This window comes from Artemia sp. Qi Xiang Cuo, chromosome 2 (assembly GCF_049724085.1).
Source record: "Artemia sp. Qi Xiang Cuo chromosome 2, ASM4972408v1, whole genome shotgun sequence".
Taxonomy (NCBI): domain Eukaryota; kingdom Metazoa; phylum Arthropoda; class Branchiopoda; order Anostraca; family Artemiidae; genus Artemia; species Artemia sp. Qi Xiang Cuo.
In genome coordinates, this window is record NC_142795.1 from 93,242,382 (window position 1) to 93,260,379 (window position 17,998).

Here is a 17,998-nt window from a genome sequence, read left to right on the forward strand (position 1 = left end):
CAGCCCCTTTCATATACGGAATAATTTCTGTTCGTTTTAAGTTTTAATGTCGCTCCTTACTTTCAGTTAAAAAAACTTGTTTTTTTATTTAATAACAAATAGGAATGACTATGATGGATAAGTGAAACTTAAAAGGAACAGAAATAAATAAGAAGTTTAAATTGAAGGCGAACAGAAACTACCCAAATTAATAGTGGGACTACTACCTAAGGGCTGGAAAGTCGTTTGTCTTTAAAAAAAAATGTATATCCCGGACGTTCTTTATTATAACATCTTAAATTTAACTTCTGTTTAAGCTTCCAGGAATGTATTTTTTATATTTGAATAGATTAGCTTCAGCAAAATGAACAGAGAGCATCAAAAATTATCAATCGGCGTTTTAAAAAGGATGGTTAGGCCTAAATTTTGTAACTTTTATCTGAAACCAAAGTTAAAAGGAAAAATGGTTTTGAAAAGATGTCCTAGTAAAATGGTGAAACTAAATTGAATGTCACCAATGTTTTTGTTTTAAAGAATGTTTTGTTTCTGTCCGATTTGTCATATCAAATTTAGATAAAAAGTTTCTTTTTTGGCATTCCAACAGACATTATATTATGTAAATAATTGATGCGTTGGAAACTCAACAATCTTATTTATGCTATGCATAACATCATATAAGAAAATGGTACTCTGACTCCAGATTATCATCATTCTAGTATGGCACACAGAAAGGGTTCCGAAGGACTGGCCTGGGGGTATGATCCTATCTCTGTGGAAGAAAGGGAAGTAAGAGCATATGCTCAAAGTACAGAGAGTTCTCTTCTCTTAGTGCCCAGAAAGCTCTTTGCAATGACTCTGCTTGACCGCGGTAAAAATTTTCGACGAAAGAAAAGGCTAATTCAACAGGCCGAGTTTGAGTCCAATTGATCTACTGTTTAACACTGTTTATAGTGCTGTTGAACTACTGTTTTTTAGTGCGACAGTTTCTGGAAAAGACAAAAGAATTACGTATAAAAGCCTTTATAGCCTTTGTGGACTTTAGGGCTGCCTTCAGTTTGTTCGACCATAAATATCTGTGGGTTATAGTCCGCTTCCTCGGAATTCCAACCAAATATTGTTGACTCCTTGAAATACTATATGACGAAACGAAGAGCTGCATTTGAGTGAATGGGAAGCGGAGCACTTCATTTACTATCAACACTAGTGTGTAAAAGGAATGTGTGGTCAACCTAGAATCGTTTATCTGTGTCAGTCTCAAATAACCGATCTATTACCCTTTGGCCTCCAATTCTGAGATCGATTCCTGACCAACTTGACTTTGAAGACGAAATTGCGTTCGTTAGTGACTCCATATAACAGCTAATAGACGCTCTGAATGTCCTAGAGGAAGAAGCTGCAAAAGTTGGGCCTAAAGTGAATTAGCAAAAACTAAAAATAATGACAGTTGAGTCGCCAACTTCAGTAATGCCCCCGGAATTTCAGTAGAGTTTGTGGAGCTAAGGTTGAAGCTGTTACTAATTTGAACTATCTTGGCTCCTTGATTTTTAATAATGGCTCAGTGGGCGCGGAACTGGGCAGCCCCAATCACGATAGCTTCTTCTGTCGTCAGAAGTCTCATTGCTATCTGGGGATCAACCTATATTTCTAGGTGCACTAAGATGCGCATATATAACTCCGTGACCATAGTCCTGCATTACGCAGCTGAGACATGGCTTCTTAAATCCACCATCTTGAGCACGATGGACGCCTCCCACACCAGCCGATTCACGTCAACTCACCAAAGTCCATATTCAAATAAAATGCTCAGCAAACTCTCTGATGGTTTGGGCATCTCCTTCGGATGCCACCAAAAACCACTGCTAGAATTATGTACCACTTTAACCCCACATCTCATGGTTGGTTACGCCTGAGGGATACACATCGGATCAGATGGAAGGATAGCCTAAACAAGTTCCGTAACAAGGCTGGTACTGCTACTGTCGAGGCCCCTCTCATTGCGGCTGACAAATCCACCTAGAGCAGCAAAGCTGTTATACTCTCTACGCCACGTATGATGGGACAGGAGCCTTAAGTAAAATAAATCATAAGACCCTAAGCGTTTTCAGAGACCCAGGATATAAACGTCAGAGACTCCTCTGATGTTTTTATGACCATTCCTTTGATATAAAACGGCTCTAGAGGAATAATAAAATCAGAATAATACATTGAAGCCTTATGGCTCCTTACTATAGTTAACACTAGAGCGTGCGGGCGATGTCATCTTCGAAGGCACTAATATAAATAGTTATTAATATAAATAGTTATTTAATATTTAGTCTATTTTGAAAAAGATGTTTATTTCAAAACTTTTATCAGATGTTTTTAGATGGAGGAAAAATAAAAAGGGCATTGGAGGCGGGTTGGTTAGCTTTCGACTCCTTTTCAACATCCTCCTCAACATGTCCTAAAAGTTTCAACGTAATACCCTCATTTGTTCTTAAGATATTTCAGGTACTCCTTTTTGATAAAATGGATGGCCATATTCTCTTTCGATTTAGTTTAGCATTAAATAAAAAAAAACAAGTTTCTTTTAGCTGAAAGTAAGGAGTGACATTAAAAACGAACTGACGAACTTAAAACGAACTGAAGTTATTCCGTATATGAAAGGGGCTGTCCCCTCCTCAACGCCTCGGTCTTTTATTGCTAAAGTTTTTTATTGTTTAAAAAAAAAATTTGTGGAACAGAGTCAAACTGTAGCGTAAAGAGCAAGGCGTTGAGGAGGGGACAGTCCCTTTCATATACGGAATAATTTCTGTTCGTTTCGAGTTTTAATGTCACTCCTTACTCTCAGTTAAAAAGATTTGTTTTTTTTTTGTTTAATTTCTGAACGTTTTTGAATTAATGCAGCTTTGATTTTGGCTCACCGTACATGAATAATTAGAACAAAATTTGCATATTAATTTTAATTGTTTTGGCTAAATGGCTTTCTCGAAATTTTGTTCTAACTTAACTTAGGAATTAACTTACGGCCGTTAGATTAGAATAGATAGCTCTTTTGAAAGCACTAAAAAAAAAAAAAACTGTAGTGTAAAGAGCGAGATATTGACTTGGGGGCAAACCCCCTCATATACGTAATAATTTCTGTTCGTTTTAAGTTCTAATGTTGCTTCTTATTTTCAGTTGAAAAAACTTGTTTTTCTTAAATTTAATTTCTGATCGTTTTTTAAATAATGGTGGGAAATCCCGCGCCCCCTGCATAGAAATGTCCCTTACCCCAAGGAAACATCCTCCGCGGAAAGATTCTCCCACATAACCCCCCCCCCCTCTCCAGCCCCCCATCCCACCAGAAAAAATCCTTCCTGAAAACATCTGTATACTTCCGAATAACCAAAATATGTAAATAATGGGAAAAGTTCATAACTTACAGCCCTTCCCCTGGGAACTGTGGGGGGTTAAGTCATCCTAAAAGACTTATTTATTAGACTTTCGACTATGCTGAACAAACTAGCTTAAAATTTTAATTGGGTGACTTCGGGGAAAAAATAACCGTGAGAGGCGGGCAAGTTGCCCTGTAATTTATTTTGTCACTTAAAAAGGGTACTTGAACTTTTAGTTTGCGTTCAAATGAGCCCTCTCACGATATTCTAGGACTACTGGATCGATACGATAACCCCTGGGAAAAAAAAACAAAAAACAACAACAAATTAACACCCATCCGTGATTTTTCTTCTGACAAAAAAATACAAAATTCCACATTTTTACTGATATGAGCCCGAAACCGCCAAAGTAGGGTTCGCTGATACGCTGCATCTGATGGTTTGATTTTCATTAACGTTCTATGACTTTTAGGGGTTGTTTCCCCCTTTTTTCAAAAATAAGGCAAATTTTCTCAGGCGCGTAAGTTTGGATGGGTAAGACTAAACTTCATTAAACTTAAATATTTGAAATCAGCATAAAAATTTCATTCTTTTGATGTATCGATTGGTATCAATATTTCGTTTTTTAGAGTTTCGGTTACTATTGAGCCAGGTCGTTCCTTACTTAAATTAGTGGCCACGAACTGTTTGATATCCGTCAACACTTCAAAGTTTTATCTTAATACCTTGGCCCTTTCACCCGCACTCCGAACAAAACTCTTCCTCTTTTTCTAATTAAAAATGCTGTGTGTAAACAATGGGGAAATGTGTCATTTACGATTCTTTCCCGGTGGCCGTGGGGTACACGTCATCCCCAGAGGCGTATATATTAAGCCTTTTGTCTATTCTGAACGAAATTAATTTTTGCCAAACTACGATCACTGTTAAGGGTAGGGAACGTCTAAAAATGGCCTGTCTAATCAATCTTCAACAGCCTTTTGCCATACCCTGTAAGTTTCAAATTAACTTCTTGGGATGTTCCTTAAATATTGTTTGTATTCTGTTGTGATAACAAGCATGCCCATAGTATGTTTCGGTTGTGTTTGGCAAATCTTTCCGTCTTTTAATAAAGATTCTCCTTAATACACTGAGCCTTTTTGAAGACAAGGGTCCAGCATTCCCCCTTACCCAATAAAAAACCTTATATGTTAATAATAGACAAATTGCATATTTTACACCCATTCCCAGGTGCCCTGGGTGATTATGTCAACCCTGGAGGCATTTTGGACAATTTATTAATAAAATTGATTTTGCAAAATTTTGATCAGATGTTTTTGGTGAAAAAGGAAGTTGGAGAAGCCTGGTTGCCCTCCCTTCACTTTTGACTCTTATAAAGGGCAACATAATTTTGGACTTTCAATAAACTTTGCCCTTTTTATAGTTTGTATGACCATCCCTTTCATATAAAGTGGCTCTGTAAAAAAAAAAAAAAAAAAAAAAAAAATACATTGAAGCTTTATGGTTCTTTACTATAGGCAGCACTAGGGCGTTACCTCTGGTCAAGACAATTTCGCATTGTGTCGCTGAAATTCCTTCAACAAATATTTGCACCAGACAAGGGTTTAGCTGATTATAGCACAAAAAGAGTGCTTATCTTGTGCTCTTTCGCCAAATAAGCAATTCTATTGTTTTGTGGTGTTTTTTTTTTTAGTTTTCTTCTGCATCAAATTATTTTTTTTCAAATAAAAATTTTCTAATGGTTGTAAAGCGTGGATTTGAAACTTAAAACAAGAGAAAATTTGTGTTGTTGTTTACTACTATTACTTCTACTAACAACTTACTGCTGCAGCAAGCAGCCTGACACCAATACTGTTTTGCAAGCTCCTCCCCATACTAATCAATTCATATCTTTCTTCTTTACCCCCTCCCAAGAAGTTCCAATTTCCCTAATATTAATTAAATAACTTTTTCCTCAAAATAAGTTTTTCAAAGAAAATTAAAGAACTTCATTAAACAAAAAATGAGCAAAAATAAAATAAAATAATCTACCAAGCTTGAAACTATTACAAATCCGCATCCATAAATAAATGAAACCCAAAAGGAACAAAAATTACAATAAATAACCGAGTCAAACTCAAGACAAGCAGAAATTAACATAAGTTGGGCGCAAAACCCCTATGTCTTCCCAAGGCCAGGACAAAATTTGCACTTTACTGACAAAAATATAAATGATTTTACTTTTATAACTTTAATAAATAAAATAATTTTTACATTTTGATTACTAAATATCAGTATATGTATATTTAACTGACAATGCACATTAATTTGTATTTTTCCAGTAAAGTGCAAATTTTGTTCTGGCCTTGGGAAGGCATAGGGGTCCTGCGCCCAACATATGTCAATCTCTGCTTATTTTGAGTTTAACTCGGTTATTTATTGTAATTTCTGTTCGTTTTTCAAATGAGCTGTTTTTGAAGTTTCTACAACAACGCCTTCTATAAAAATATTATATGCCCCCTGGGCATAACTTAAAACCCTTGCCCTGAGGGTCGTGGGGGAGTGTCCTCCTCAAAAACATATTTTCTATCAGGAAATCCACTTCGCTGAACAAAATGGCTATCTCAAAATTTTGATTGGATGTGTTTGGGGGAAGGATGGGCGTGGGGGGGGGGTGGCTAGTTGCCCTCCAACCACTTTCAACTATTAAAAAGGGAACTAGCCCTTTGAATGTCCAATCGAATTAGCCTTTTTTGAAGTTTCTACGCCAACGCCTTCTATAAAAACCTTATATGCCCCCAGGGCATAACTTAGAAACCCTTGCCCTGAGGGTTGTGGGGAAGTGTCCACCCCAAAAACGAATTTTCTATCTGTAAATCAACTACGCTGAACAAAATGGCTATCTCAAAATTTTGATTGGATGTGTTGGGGGGAATCATGGGCTTGGGGGAGGGGGCTAGTTGCCCTCCAATCACGTTCGACTATTGAAAAGGGCACTAGCCCTTTGAATTTCCAATCGAATGAGCTCAAAATTTTGATTGGATGTGTTTGGGGAACTGATGGGCGTGGGGGAGGGGCCAGTTCCCCTCCAATCACTATCGACTATTAAGAAGGGAATCGAATGAGCCTGTTTTGAAGTTTCTACGACAACGCCTTCATATAAAAGTCTTTTATGCCCCCAGGGCATCACTTAAAACCCTTGCCCTGAGGGTTGCGGGGGAGTGTCCTCCTAAAAAACATATTTTCTATCTGGATATCAACTAGCCTACGCTTAACAAAATGGCTATCTCAAAATTCTGATTGGATGTGTTTGGGAGAATAATGGGCGTGGGGGCTTGTCGCTCTCCAATCACTTTCAATTATTAAAAACGGCACTAGCCCTGTGAATTCCAAATCGAATGAGCCTGTTTTGAAGTTTATACGACAAAGCCTTCTATTAAAAACCTTAAATGGCCCCAGGGCATAACTTGAAACCCTTGCCCCGAGGGTTGTGGGAGAGTGTCCTTCTCAAAAAGATATTTTTTATCTGAAAATCAGCTACGCTGAAAAAATACCTATCTCAAAATTTTGATTGGATGTGTTTGGGGGAATAATGGGCGTGGTGGGGGCTACTTGACCTTCAATCACTTTCGACTATTAAAAAGGGCACTAGCCCTTTGAATTTCCAATCGAATGAGCCTGTTTTGAACCTTCTACGACAACGCCTTCTATAAAATCCTTATATGCTCCCAGGGCAAAACTTAAAACCCTTTGCCCGAGGGTTGTGGGGGAGTTTCCTCCTCAAAAAGAAATTTTCTTTCTGGAAATCAGCTACGCTGACGAAATGCCTATCTCAAAATTTTGATTGGATGTGTTTGGGGGAAAGATGGGCGTGGGGGGGGGGGGGCTAGTTGCCCTCCATTCGACTATTAAAAAGGGCATTAGCCCTTTGAATTTCCAATCGAATGAAGCTTTTTTGAAGTTTCTACGACAACGCCTTCTATAAAAACCTTATACGCCCCCGGGGTATAACTTAAAACCCTTGCTTTGAGGGTTGCGGGGGTTTCCTCCTCAAAAACATATTTTCTATCTGGAAATCAACTACGCTGAACAAAATGGCTATCTCAAAATTTTGATTGGATGTGTTTGGGGGAATGATGAGTGTGTGGGGGGGGGGGGCTAGTCGCCCACCCATCACTTTCAACTATTAAAAAAGGCACTAGCCCTTTAAATTTCCAATCGAATTAACATTTGTTGAAGTTTCTACGCCAACGCCTTCTATAAAAACCTTATATGCCCCCAGGGCATAACTTAAAACCCTTGCTCTGAGGGTTGTGGGGGAGTCTCCTCCTCAAAAACACATTTTCTATCTTGAAATCAACTACGCTGAACAAAATGGCTATCTCAAAATTTGATTGGATGTGTTTGGAGGAATGATGGGCATGGGGGGGGGGCTAGTTGCCCTCCAATCACTTTCGACTATTAAAAAGGGCACTAGCCCTTAAAACCTTTGCCCTGAGGGTTGTGGGGGAGTATCCTCCTCAAAAACATATTTTCTATCTGGAAATCAACTACGTTGAACAAAATGGCTATCTCACAATTTTGATTGGATGTTTACGGGGGAATGATGGGCGCGGGGGGCTTGTTGCCCTCCATTTACTTTCAACTAATAAAAAGGGCACTAGCCCTTTGAATTTCCAATCGAATGAGCCTGTTTTGAAGTTTCTACGACAACGCCTTCTATAAAAAACCTTATATGCCCCCGAGGCATAACGTAAAACCCTTGCCCTAAGGGTTGTGGGGGAGTGTCCTCCTCAAAACATATTTTCTATCTGGAAATCAACTACTCTGAACAAAATAGCTATCTCAAAATTTGGATTGGATGTGTTTGGGGGAATGATTGGCGTGAGGGGCGGGGGGCTAGTTGGCCTCCAATTACTTTCGACTATTAAACAGGGCACTGGAACTCTCGATTTCCAGTCGAATGAACCCCTTTTGAAGTCTCTACGACAACCCATCTATATGAAGTGCCCTGCTTTAAAGAAAAAAAAAATAAACTGTACATTGTGTCAACATTGATCTTATATGCCCTCGGGGCATAACTTAAAACCCTTGCCCTGAGGGTTTTGGGGGAGTTTCTTCCTCAAAAAGAATATTTTTTTATTTGGAAATCAGCTACGCTGAAGAAAATGGCTATCACAAAATTTTGATTGGATGTGTGAGGGAATGATGGGCGTCGGGGGGGGGCTAGTTGCCCTCCAACCACTTTCAACTATTAAAAAGGGCACTAGTCACTCCAATTTCCAATCGAATGAGCCCTCTTCAAAGTTTCTACGACAACTCCTTCGATACAAAATGCCCGGGTATGGAGAAAAAAAAACAAGAAAGAACACATTGTGCCCACATCGTTCTTTACTTAGGCAGTGCTAGCGCACTGCCTATGATAGGAAGAAACTGAAGACGACGGTGACGGCAACGTTTTTCTGCTCCAAAGACACAATCGCGATGAAATTTCCTACGTCGCCGCACTCCCCAGCAAGTTATTGTCTATTCCTGGGACTAGTGTGACCGCAAAGACTGTTTTTGGTGGTAGGCCTGATAGTGACTATGATAGTGACTTAGAAAAGAAATGGCCTCAGTCCACACATAGTGGATAAGTTGATTTTCATTCACGATAACTATAGCAACATCCCACAGTTCTAATATACTTCTGAAGTTTGCTTGAAGGAGTTTATTCGAAGTTTTGTATACAGTAATTTTCGAGGAATAAAAATAATACTAATTTTGATTATTAATTCTGTTAGAAAAACATAGCTCTTAGATATTTCAACTATTCTGCAAGGCTTCTGATATGCCACAGCCATTTTGTCTGTACCAGATTTGCAAGTCCGTTTATTAGTAATAATTCAGACTGGCATTGGTTCAGTGACTTGCTGAGCGCTTAATCCGTAAACGCGCGAGATAGCGTGTAAATAAAAATTGGACGTGAGGGAGGCTAAAGCATAACTCCTAAATCATATACAGTAGCTTTTCATGTAAGCCTTTTATGCCCCAGGGCATAACTTACAAACCTTTGCACTGAGGGCTCTGAGAGGGGTTATCATATTAAAATACCAAGTTTCCCGAACTTTAGACTACGTTGAACAAAATGGATATCTCACAAATTTTGATAGAATGTGTTTTGGGGTATGGTGGGTGTGAGAGGGGTTTTATTAGCTATCCAGTCACTTTCAACTATTAAATAAGGCACTAGCCCTTTCAATTTCCAATTGAATGAGCCCGGTTGAAGTTTCTAGGACAACTCTTAAAAAAAAAACTTTACATACCCCATGGGCGTAACTGACCACCCTTGCACTGAGGGGTTTGAGGAGCTTATAATCCTTAAAGACAACAATTCAAGAGCATTCAGCTACCTAGGATAACATAGACGTTTAAAATTTTTAATTCGATTTGTTTGGGAAAATGGTAGGCATGAGAGGGGCGTTAGTCACTACTAAAAAATCAACTATTAAAAAAGGCACTAGCCCTTTCTATTTCCAATGGAATGAGCCCTTTTGAAGTTTCTACGACAATGCTTTCAATAAAAACTTTATATGCCCCCAGGGCTTAACTTACAACCCTTGCCCTGAGGGTTGTGGGGGGATGGGTTTTCCTCCTTAAATACATAATTTCCAAAACTTTCAACTACGTTGAACAAAATGGCTATCTAAAAATTTTGATTGGATATATCTGGGGGAATGGTGGGCGTGAAGGGGGCTAGTTGCCCTCCTATCACTTTCGACTATTAAAAAGGGCACTAGCCCTTGGAATTTCCAATCGAATGAGCCTGTTTTGAAGTTTCTACGGAAACATCTTCTATAAAAATAATTATATTCTCCCAGGGCATAACTTAAAACCCTTGCTCTGAGGGCTGAGGGGGAGTCTCCTCGTCAAAAACAGATTTTCTATCTTGAAATCAACTACGCTGAGCAAAATGGGTATCTCAAAAATTTGATTGGATGTGTTTGGGAGAATGATTGGCGTGAGGGGGAAGCTAGTTGCCCTCCAATCACTTTCGACTATTAAAAAGGGCACTAGAACTCTCGATTTCTAATCGAATGAACCCATTTTGAAGTCTCTAGGACGACCCCTTCTATATGAAGTGCCCTGCTTTAAAGAAAAAAAAATAAATAATAAACTGTACAGTGTGTCAACATTGATCTTATATGCCCTCAGGGCATAAATTGAAACCCTTGCCCCGAGGGTTGTGGGGGAGTGTCCTCCTCAAAAAAATATTTTCTATCGGGAAATCAACTACGCTGAACAAAATGGCTATCTCAAAATTTTGATTGGATGTTTTTGGGGAATTGAGGGGCGTGGGGGGGGGCGGCTAGGTGCCCACCAATCACTTTCAACAATTAAAAAGGGCACTAGCCACTCCAATTTCCAATCGAATGAGCACTTTTCGGAGTTTATACGACAACTCCTTCGATACGAAGTGCCCGCGTATGGAGAAAAAAAAAAAAAAAAAAACATTGTGCCCACATCGTTCTTTACTTAGGTAGCGCTAGCGCGCTGCCTATAATATGTTTCCTTAATCCGAGTGGGATCCTCCTATCCCAATCGGGGACGACCCGCTTTTCATTTTGCCCTAGATGGCCGGCCGACAGGCCATTTTTTGGCTATCTGCCATCATTCATCCACAGAACATATCCTAGCCATCTCTTCCTGTCTTATAGCCCAAGCAAGGGAGATTGTACCAGGTTTTTCGAATTGCTTACTATGTAAGATTAGGTCAAGTTACGAAGATTTAATGCATTGACATTCCTAGAATAAAATGGTGGATCAATATTCATCTACATTTAAGGTCTCAACAAGATAACGGTTAAGGTTGATTCTTCCCTGTAAATTGTCAAAAATTATGCAGATTTATAGCCTATTTAAATAAAATTCCCCCTTTTCCATTCACCTTCAAATTTGATAATAAATCATGCTTCAAATTTTTGCAAAAAAATATTTTTATTTGAAAATTTGGACTCAATAGGCTATACTAATTAAGTCAAAAACTTAAATAGCTAGCTAAAATCTTAATTTTTAAGCAGAAAAACTAAAATGAAAAATTTTAAGAATATTCCTATTGTTAATCAATAAAAAATAATCCCAATTTAAAATGAAATGAAATTGAGTTAAAAGAAATTATTTCTATAAGAAGCACTTCAAAAGAAATTCAAAAGCTATCTTATAGTAAATATGAGCAATAATCATGTTCTGCAACAAAAGCCACTTAAGCCCAACAGAAATTTATATCAAAAAAAACTAGTGTGATGACAAATGAATATAGAACTAATAGAATATTCAAGTTAAACTTAAAACGAACAGAAATTTTCAATAATTAGAAATACGGCTAACACTCTTTCAGGCTTAAAGCTCAGAGCATCAGTTGTGCTTTATTGAACACAAAATATATTTAAAAGATTTTCTCTATTATAATATTAAAATGTCAGTAATTGTTGAGCCATTAAAAAGAAAGGAAAATCAAATAAAAGTTTGTGTAATTTTCTAATGAGATAATGGAAAATACGAAAAAATGATTTAAAAAAGAAAACACAAAAAAAAACCTATAAAATACTTTTCATAACCTCATCGATTGAAGTCATTTCAAAGAGGTGTCCTAAACAGCTGTCTCCCATTTCAGTAATTTTAAATTTTACATAAAAAAGAATATATACTTTTATGTACACTCTCCTCAAAACTAATATCTTCATTATTTTATGTACTGCGATTAATCTAAAAAGATCTTAAAAAAACAAATGAAAGTAAAGAGTAGACCTACTATTAAAACTTAAAATAGGCAGAAACAAATTCACAGAGTAAGTGAAACTTGTAACGAAATTAAATCACTAAGACTGATTATATTCATATAAAATAAGTATCAAGACACAATTTAAGCTATAGACAGGAGGCTACCATAAAAGCTAGGTTAAAAAATAATTTGGAGAATCCTTTGAAAGGCAAAGAGGCAGAAGATATAACAAAGGGATTTTTTACTTTTTGTTTGAGGTCAACCCAACCAATCTAGGGGTATATCAGCCCTAGTGGTGGTTCTGGTCTCTCTTCCACCCGTTGCAAAATCCTGACTAGCACAAATATATTCTGAGATTTCCCTTGACTAACGCACCCCTCCTCTTGTCTCCCTTAAAATTATCAGGCTAAATTTTGACAAAATTTTCATTTATTAACAAAATTATTTTCAATTCATTAATGAACAATAATTTATTGTTCAATTATTTTTTCAGTTTATATTTAATTATTATTAGTTATTTGAATTTTACTATTTTAAACATTACTATTTAATTAAATTTCATCTTTTTTATCAATTAATTAACGATTTATTAACTATTTTCATTTATTAACTGAACCCTCTACTTAATTTTAATAATAGTAAAATTCACTAAATTACAAAATGAATATAATCGTTAGATTATTCCTTTGAAATTTAGTGTCCTTAAAATTTCTGCGCTTGGGGCAAGTGCTCTTTCCTTCCTCTAGAGCTGCCTCTGATCACCCCATCTCTTATAACGATTAATAAAAAAAGAACTTTTTCCACAAAATAAGTTTTTCAAAGAAAAGTAAAGAACTCCATTAAACACAAAATGAGCAAAACTAAAGTCAAATAATCTACAAGCGTGAAACTACCACAAATCAGCATTGATAAATAAAAGAAACCCAAAACGAACAGAAATTACAATAACTAACCGAGTCAAACTCAAAACGAGCAGAAATTAACATAAGTTGGGTGCAAAACCCCTATGTCTTCCCAAGGCCAGAACAAAATTTGCCCTTTACTGAAAAAATATAAATGTTTTTACTTTTATAACTTTAATAAATCAAATTATTTTATCACATTGATTACTAAATATTAGTATATGTATATTAAACTGACAATGCACTTTCATTTGTATTTTTTTCAGTAAAGTGCAAATTTTGTTCTGGCCTTGGGAAGGCATAGGGGTTTTGCGCCCAACTTATGTTAATTTCTGCTCGTTTTGAGTTTGACTCGTTTAATTATTGTAATTTCTGTTCAGTTTGGGTTTCATTAATTTATCAATGCTGATTTGTGGTAGTTTCACGCTTGGTAGATTATTTGATTTTAGTTTTGCCCATTTTTTGTTTAATGAAGTTCTTTACTTTTCTTTGAAAAACTTATTTTGTGGAAAAAGTTTTTTTAATTAATTTCTGTTCGTTTTATATTGACATAGTCTTTTCAGGGAAAAAGAAAACAATACTTTAAATCTTTTCGTTTTCTAAGACTTTATAGTTTGGCCTGCTATTTGTATGCCGGAGAATAATTTTCGGCAATTTTTGACAGCATTCACCCTTTTAAAAATCTGGACACAAATAGTACTGTTTAATTTATTTTCATAGCTCCTCTAGTTGACCTGTAATGGAAAACTTGGTACCATTCGCAAAAAAAATCTGTTTACTTTCTTTGATAGCTTGGATACACTTATACTATTTGGATTTGGTTAAATTTTAGGAGCAGAAGTACCCCCGAACGTTTGAACATAATACCCTCAGTCGTTCTTGGGATACTAATGAGATGCCTTATTGGGAATTAGCATTATCACAGTGCATTTTAATTTAATCTTAAGTCAACATTTAGTTTTTAAACATATAAAAATTGGATTTGAGGAAGACTAAAATCTATTCTATAAATCATATACAACCACTTTCTATATAAACCTTTTATGCCCCCAGGGCATAACTTACAACCCTTGCACTGAGGGCTCTGAAGGGGTTATCATTCTAAAAGACCTAATTTACAGAACCTTTAACTACGTTGAACAAAATGGATATCTCAAAATTTTTATTGGATGTGTTTGGGAAAATTGTGTGCGTGAGAGGGGCGGTAGTCGTTATCTAGTCATTTTCAACTATTATAAAGGGTAATAGCCCTTTCAATTTCCAATTGAATGAGCCCTTTTGAAGTTTCTACGACAACTCTTTTTATAACTACTTTATATGCCCCCAGGGCGTAACTTACAACCCTTGCCCTGAGGGCTTGGGAGGGAGGAGTTGTCATCCTTAAAGACATAATTTCCAAAACTTTTAACTACGTTGAATAAAATGTCTATCTAAAAATTTTGATTGGATGTGTTTTGGGAAAAGATGGAAGTAAGAGGGGGGTTAGTTGCTCTTAAGTCACTTTTGACTATTAAAAAGGGTACTAGTCCATTGAATATCAAATTAGCTAAGCCATTTTTCAATTTTATACGACAAAAATTTCAATAAAAACCTTATATGCCCCCAGGGCATAGCTTATAATCCTTGCCCTGTGGGTTATGGGTGAGTGTCCTCCTTAAAAATATGTTTTCTTGCTGGAAATCAACTACCCTGAACAAAATGGCTATCTCAAAATTTTTATTGGATGTGTTTGGGAGAATGATGGGTGGGGGGGGGGGGCTAGTTACCCTCCAATCACTTTTCGACTATTAAAAAGGGCATTAGCTATTTGAATTTCCAGTCGAATGAGCTTTTATTGAAGTTTCTACGACAACGCATTCTTTAAAAACCTTATATACCCCCAGGGCATAACTTAAAACCCTTGCTCTGAGGGATGTGGGGGAGAAAATATAATTTCTATCTGGAAATCAACTACGCTGAACAAAATGGCGATCTCAAAATTTTTATTGGATGTGTTTAGGGGAATGATGGGCGTGGGGGAGGGGACTAGTTGCCCTTCAATCACTTTCGACTATTAAAAAGGGTACTAGACCTTTAAATTTCCAATCAAATGAGCCTGTTTTGAAGTTTCTGCGACAACTCCTTCCACAAAAACCTCATTTACCCCCAGGGCATAACATAAAACCCTTGCCCAGAGGGTTGTTGGGGAGTGTCCTCCTCAGAAACATATTTTCTATCTGGAAATCAACTACGCTGAACGAAATGGCTATCTAAAAATTTTGATTTGATGTGTTTGGGGGAATGATGGTCGTTGGGGGGGGGGGGGCTAGTTGCCCTCCAATCAGTTTCGACTATTAAAAAGAGTACTAGCCACTCCAATTTCCAATCGAATGAGCCCTTTTCGAACTTTCTGTGACAACTCCCTCAATACGAAGGGCCCGGGTATGGAGAAAAAAACAAAAACAAACAAAAGAAAACAACATATTGTGCCCACATCGTTCTTTACTTAGGCAGCACTAGCGCACTGCCTATGATATTGTGTGCCAATTCCGATGAAAATATGGGATATGTCCACACTTGTTTGTATTAATTTTATTGAGAAAATTCATTTCATTTGGCTTATGATTCATTTTTTAGAGAAGAAGAAAAACATAAATGAAATGGAAAACTGAAGCTTTTTTGCAGTAATTAAAGGTTTCCTGTCTTCCGTTTATTAAATTAAGCTAAAAAAAAATTTTTTTCAACTGAAAGTAAGGATCAACATTAAAACTTAAAACGAACAGAAATTATTACGTAAATGAGGGGGTTCGCCCCCCTAGTCAATACCTCGCTCTTTACGCTAAAGTTATAATTTTGTTCGAATCACAAAGGCCGTTTAATTAGAATAGATAGCTCTTTTGATAGTACTAAAAAAAACTTTAGCGTAAAGAGCGAGGTATTGACTAGTGGGTAAGAATAATTTCTGTTCGTTTTAAGTTTCAATGTTGCTCCTTATTTTCAGTTGAAAAAACTTGTTTTTTATTTAGTTTCTGATCGTTTTTTAAATGATGCTGGCGCCCTCTGTAAAAGTCTCACTGTAAAAGTCTACGACCTACTGCGTCATTGGTGCTTTACTGAAAACCAATTTTATGACAAATATTTTCTTTTGTACTTAATATTGAAAATAAACATTAAAATTATAGTAACATTTTGAACTGATGAGCTTTCAGCAATTAGTATTATTATACATCAATATCTCAGTTTAAATTATTATCTCTTTTTAAAGTTGTTCAAGACGAATATAGTTTCCCTACAAACAAGTGTTTGGATACTGCCTCCTTCCTTAGCTGTAAATAAAAACCAAAAGCCCACTGCGTCATTGGCCCTTACCTGAAAACGAATTATATTGCAAATATTTTCTTTTCCAGTTCTTACACCATTGAAAATAAAAAGAAAATTACAGTGAAATAAATTTTTGAACTGATGGATCTTTCAACAATTAATATCATTATACATCAAATATTCAATTTGATGCTGTTTATACTTCCAAGACTGTTCAAGACGCATATAGTCTTCAGTAAAGCGCCAATGGCGCAGTAGGTTTTAGACTTTTACAGCGAGAGAAGGAGGTCATACCCAAACTCTTGCTTATAGAGATTTTAGTTCGTTTTAACCTTGACTTGTAAATTAAATTCAAGTTTCACTCTTTTTAAGATTTGTATGTTAATTTATATTAAATTCTATTGTATGTATACTTAAACTGATTGTTTATTCTTTTTATGTTTGTTTTAAGTTTCGTTTATACTTCAATAGGAAAATATTTTTTTTCGTTTTAAGCTTGGTTTTTATATTCAATCTAAGCATTACTCGCTTTAAGATCTATTTACTCATTTATATTATTACTTGTTGTATGTTTTTTGCTGTGATTATTTATTTAATTTCTGTTGGTTTTGGGTTTCATTTATTCTTTAATAGTAGTTTCTGGTCGTTTTGAGTTTGAATTTTAACAGGTATTTGTGTCTGCTGAGCTTAAGTTTAAAATGGCCTTTACTTTTCTTTGAAAAACTTCTTTTTCGGAAAGTTTTTTTTAAATTAATTTTGGTTCATTATTGATGGCAAAAAATTTCAAGTTTTAAAAATACCTTATTTCAAAATCATACGTTAAAAAAAAAATCAAATGTTCATCAAAGTATCAAAACTGCGAAGAAAGTAACTATCTCAAAGTGGGAAAACAGTTTTGCGTCGACCATAAAGATTTTATTACTTGCTGTTTGACCTATGGTTACCAAAATGGCTATCTCAAAATTTTTATCGGATGGGTTTGGGAAAAAAGGACATGGGGGGGGGGGGTAATTAGCCTTCGGTCTCTTTTGACTCATTAAAATTTATCTAGAACTTTATATTTTAAATCAAATGAGCCCTCTCTGAAGTGTATACGAGCATCCCTTCTATAAAAACCGTTTATATCCCTAGAGTATAACTTACAACGCCTGTTCCTGGGCCCTGCGGGTTGTGTCGAACCCGGAGTTTTAATATCTGATGGTTGAACTATTTTTAACAAAATGGTCACCTCAAATTTTTATCGGATGGGTTTATCCATCCGATAAACCCAAAGGCGTGGAGGGCGGGAGGGGCTAGTTGCCCTCCGATCTTTTTTTACTCTGAGAAAATGAACTAGAACTTTTAATTTCCATTCAAATGAACCCTCTCTGAAGTTTATACGAGCATCCCTTTCATAAGAACCACATAAAGCCCCAGGATATAGCTTACAATGCCTGCCCCCCGGGTCCTGGGGGGATGTGTCGACACAGGAGTTTTTGTTATCTGACTTTTGAACTATTTTGAAAAAAGGGCTCTCTCAAAATTCTTATCGGATGGGCTTGAGGAAGATAGGGCGTGGAGAGATGGGCTAGTTGCCCTTCGATCTCTTTTGACTCTTAAAACGGGAACTAGAACTTTCAATTTCCAATCATAAGAGCTCTTTTCGAGTTTATACGAGCATACCTTCCATAAGAACCATATATCCCCCTAGACCGATACTTACAACGCTTGCCCCGGGCCCTGGA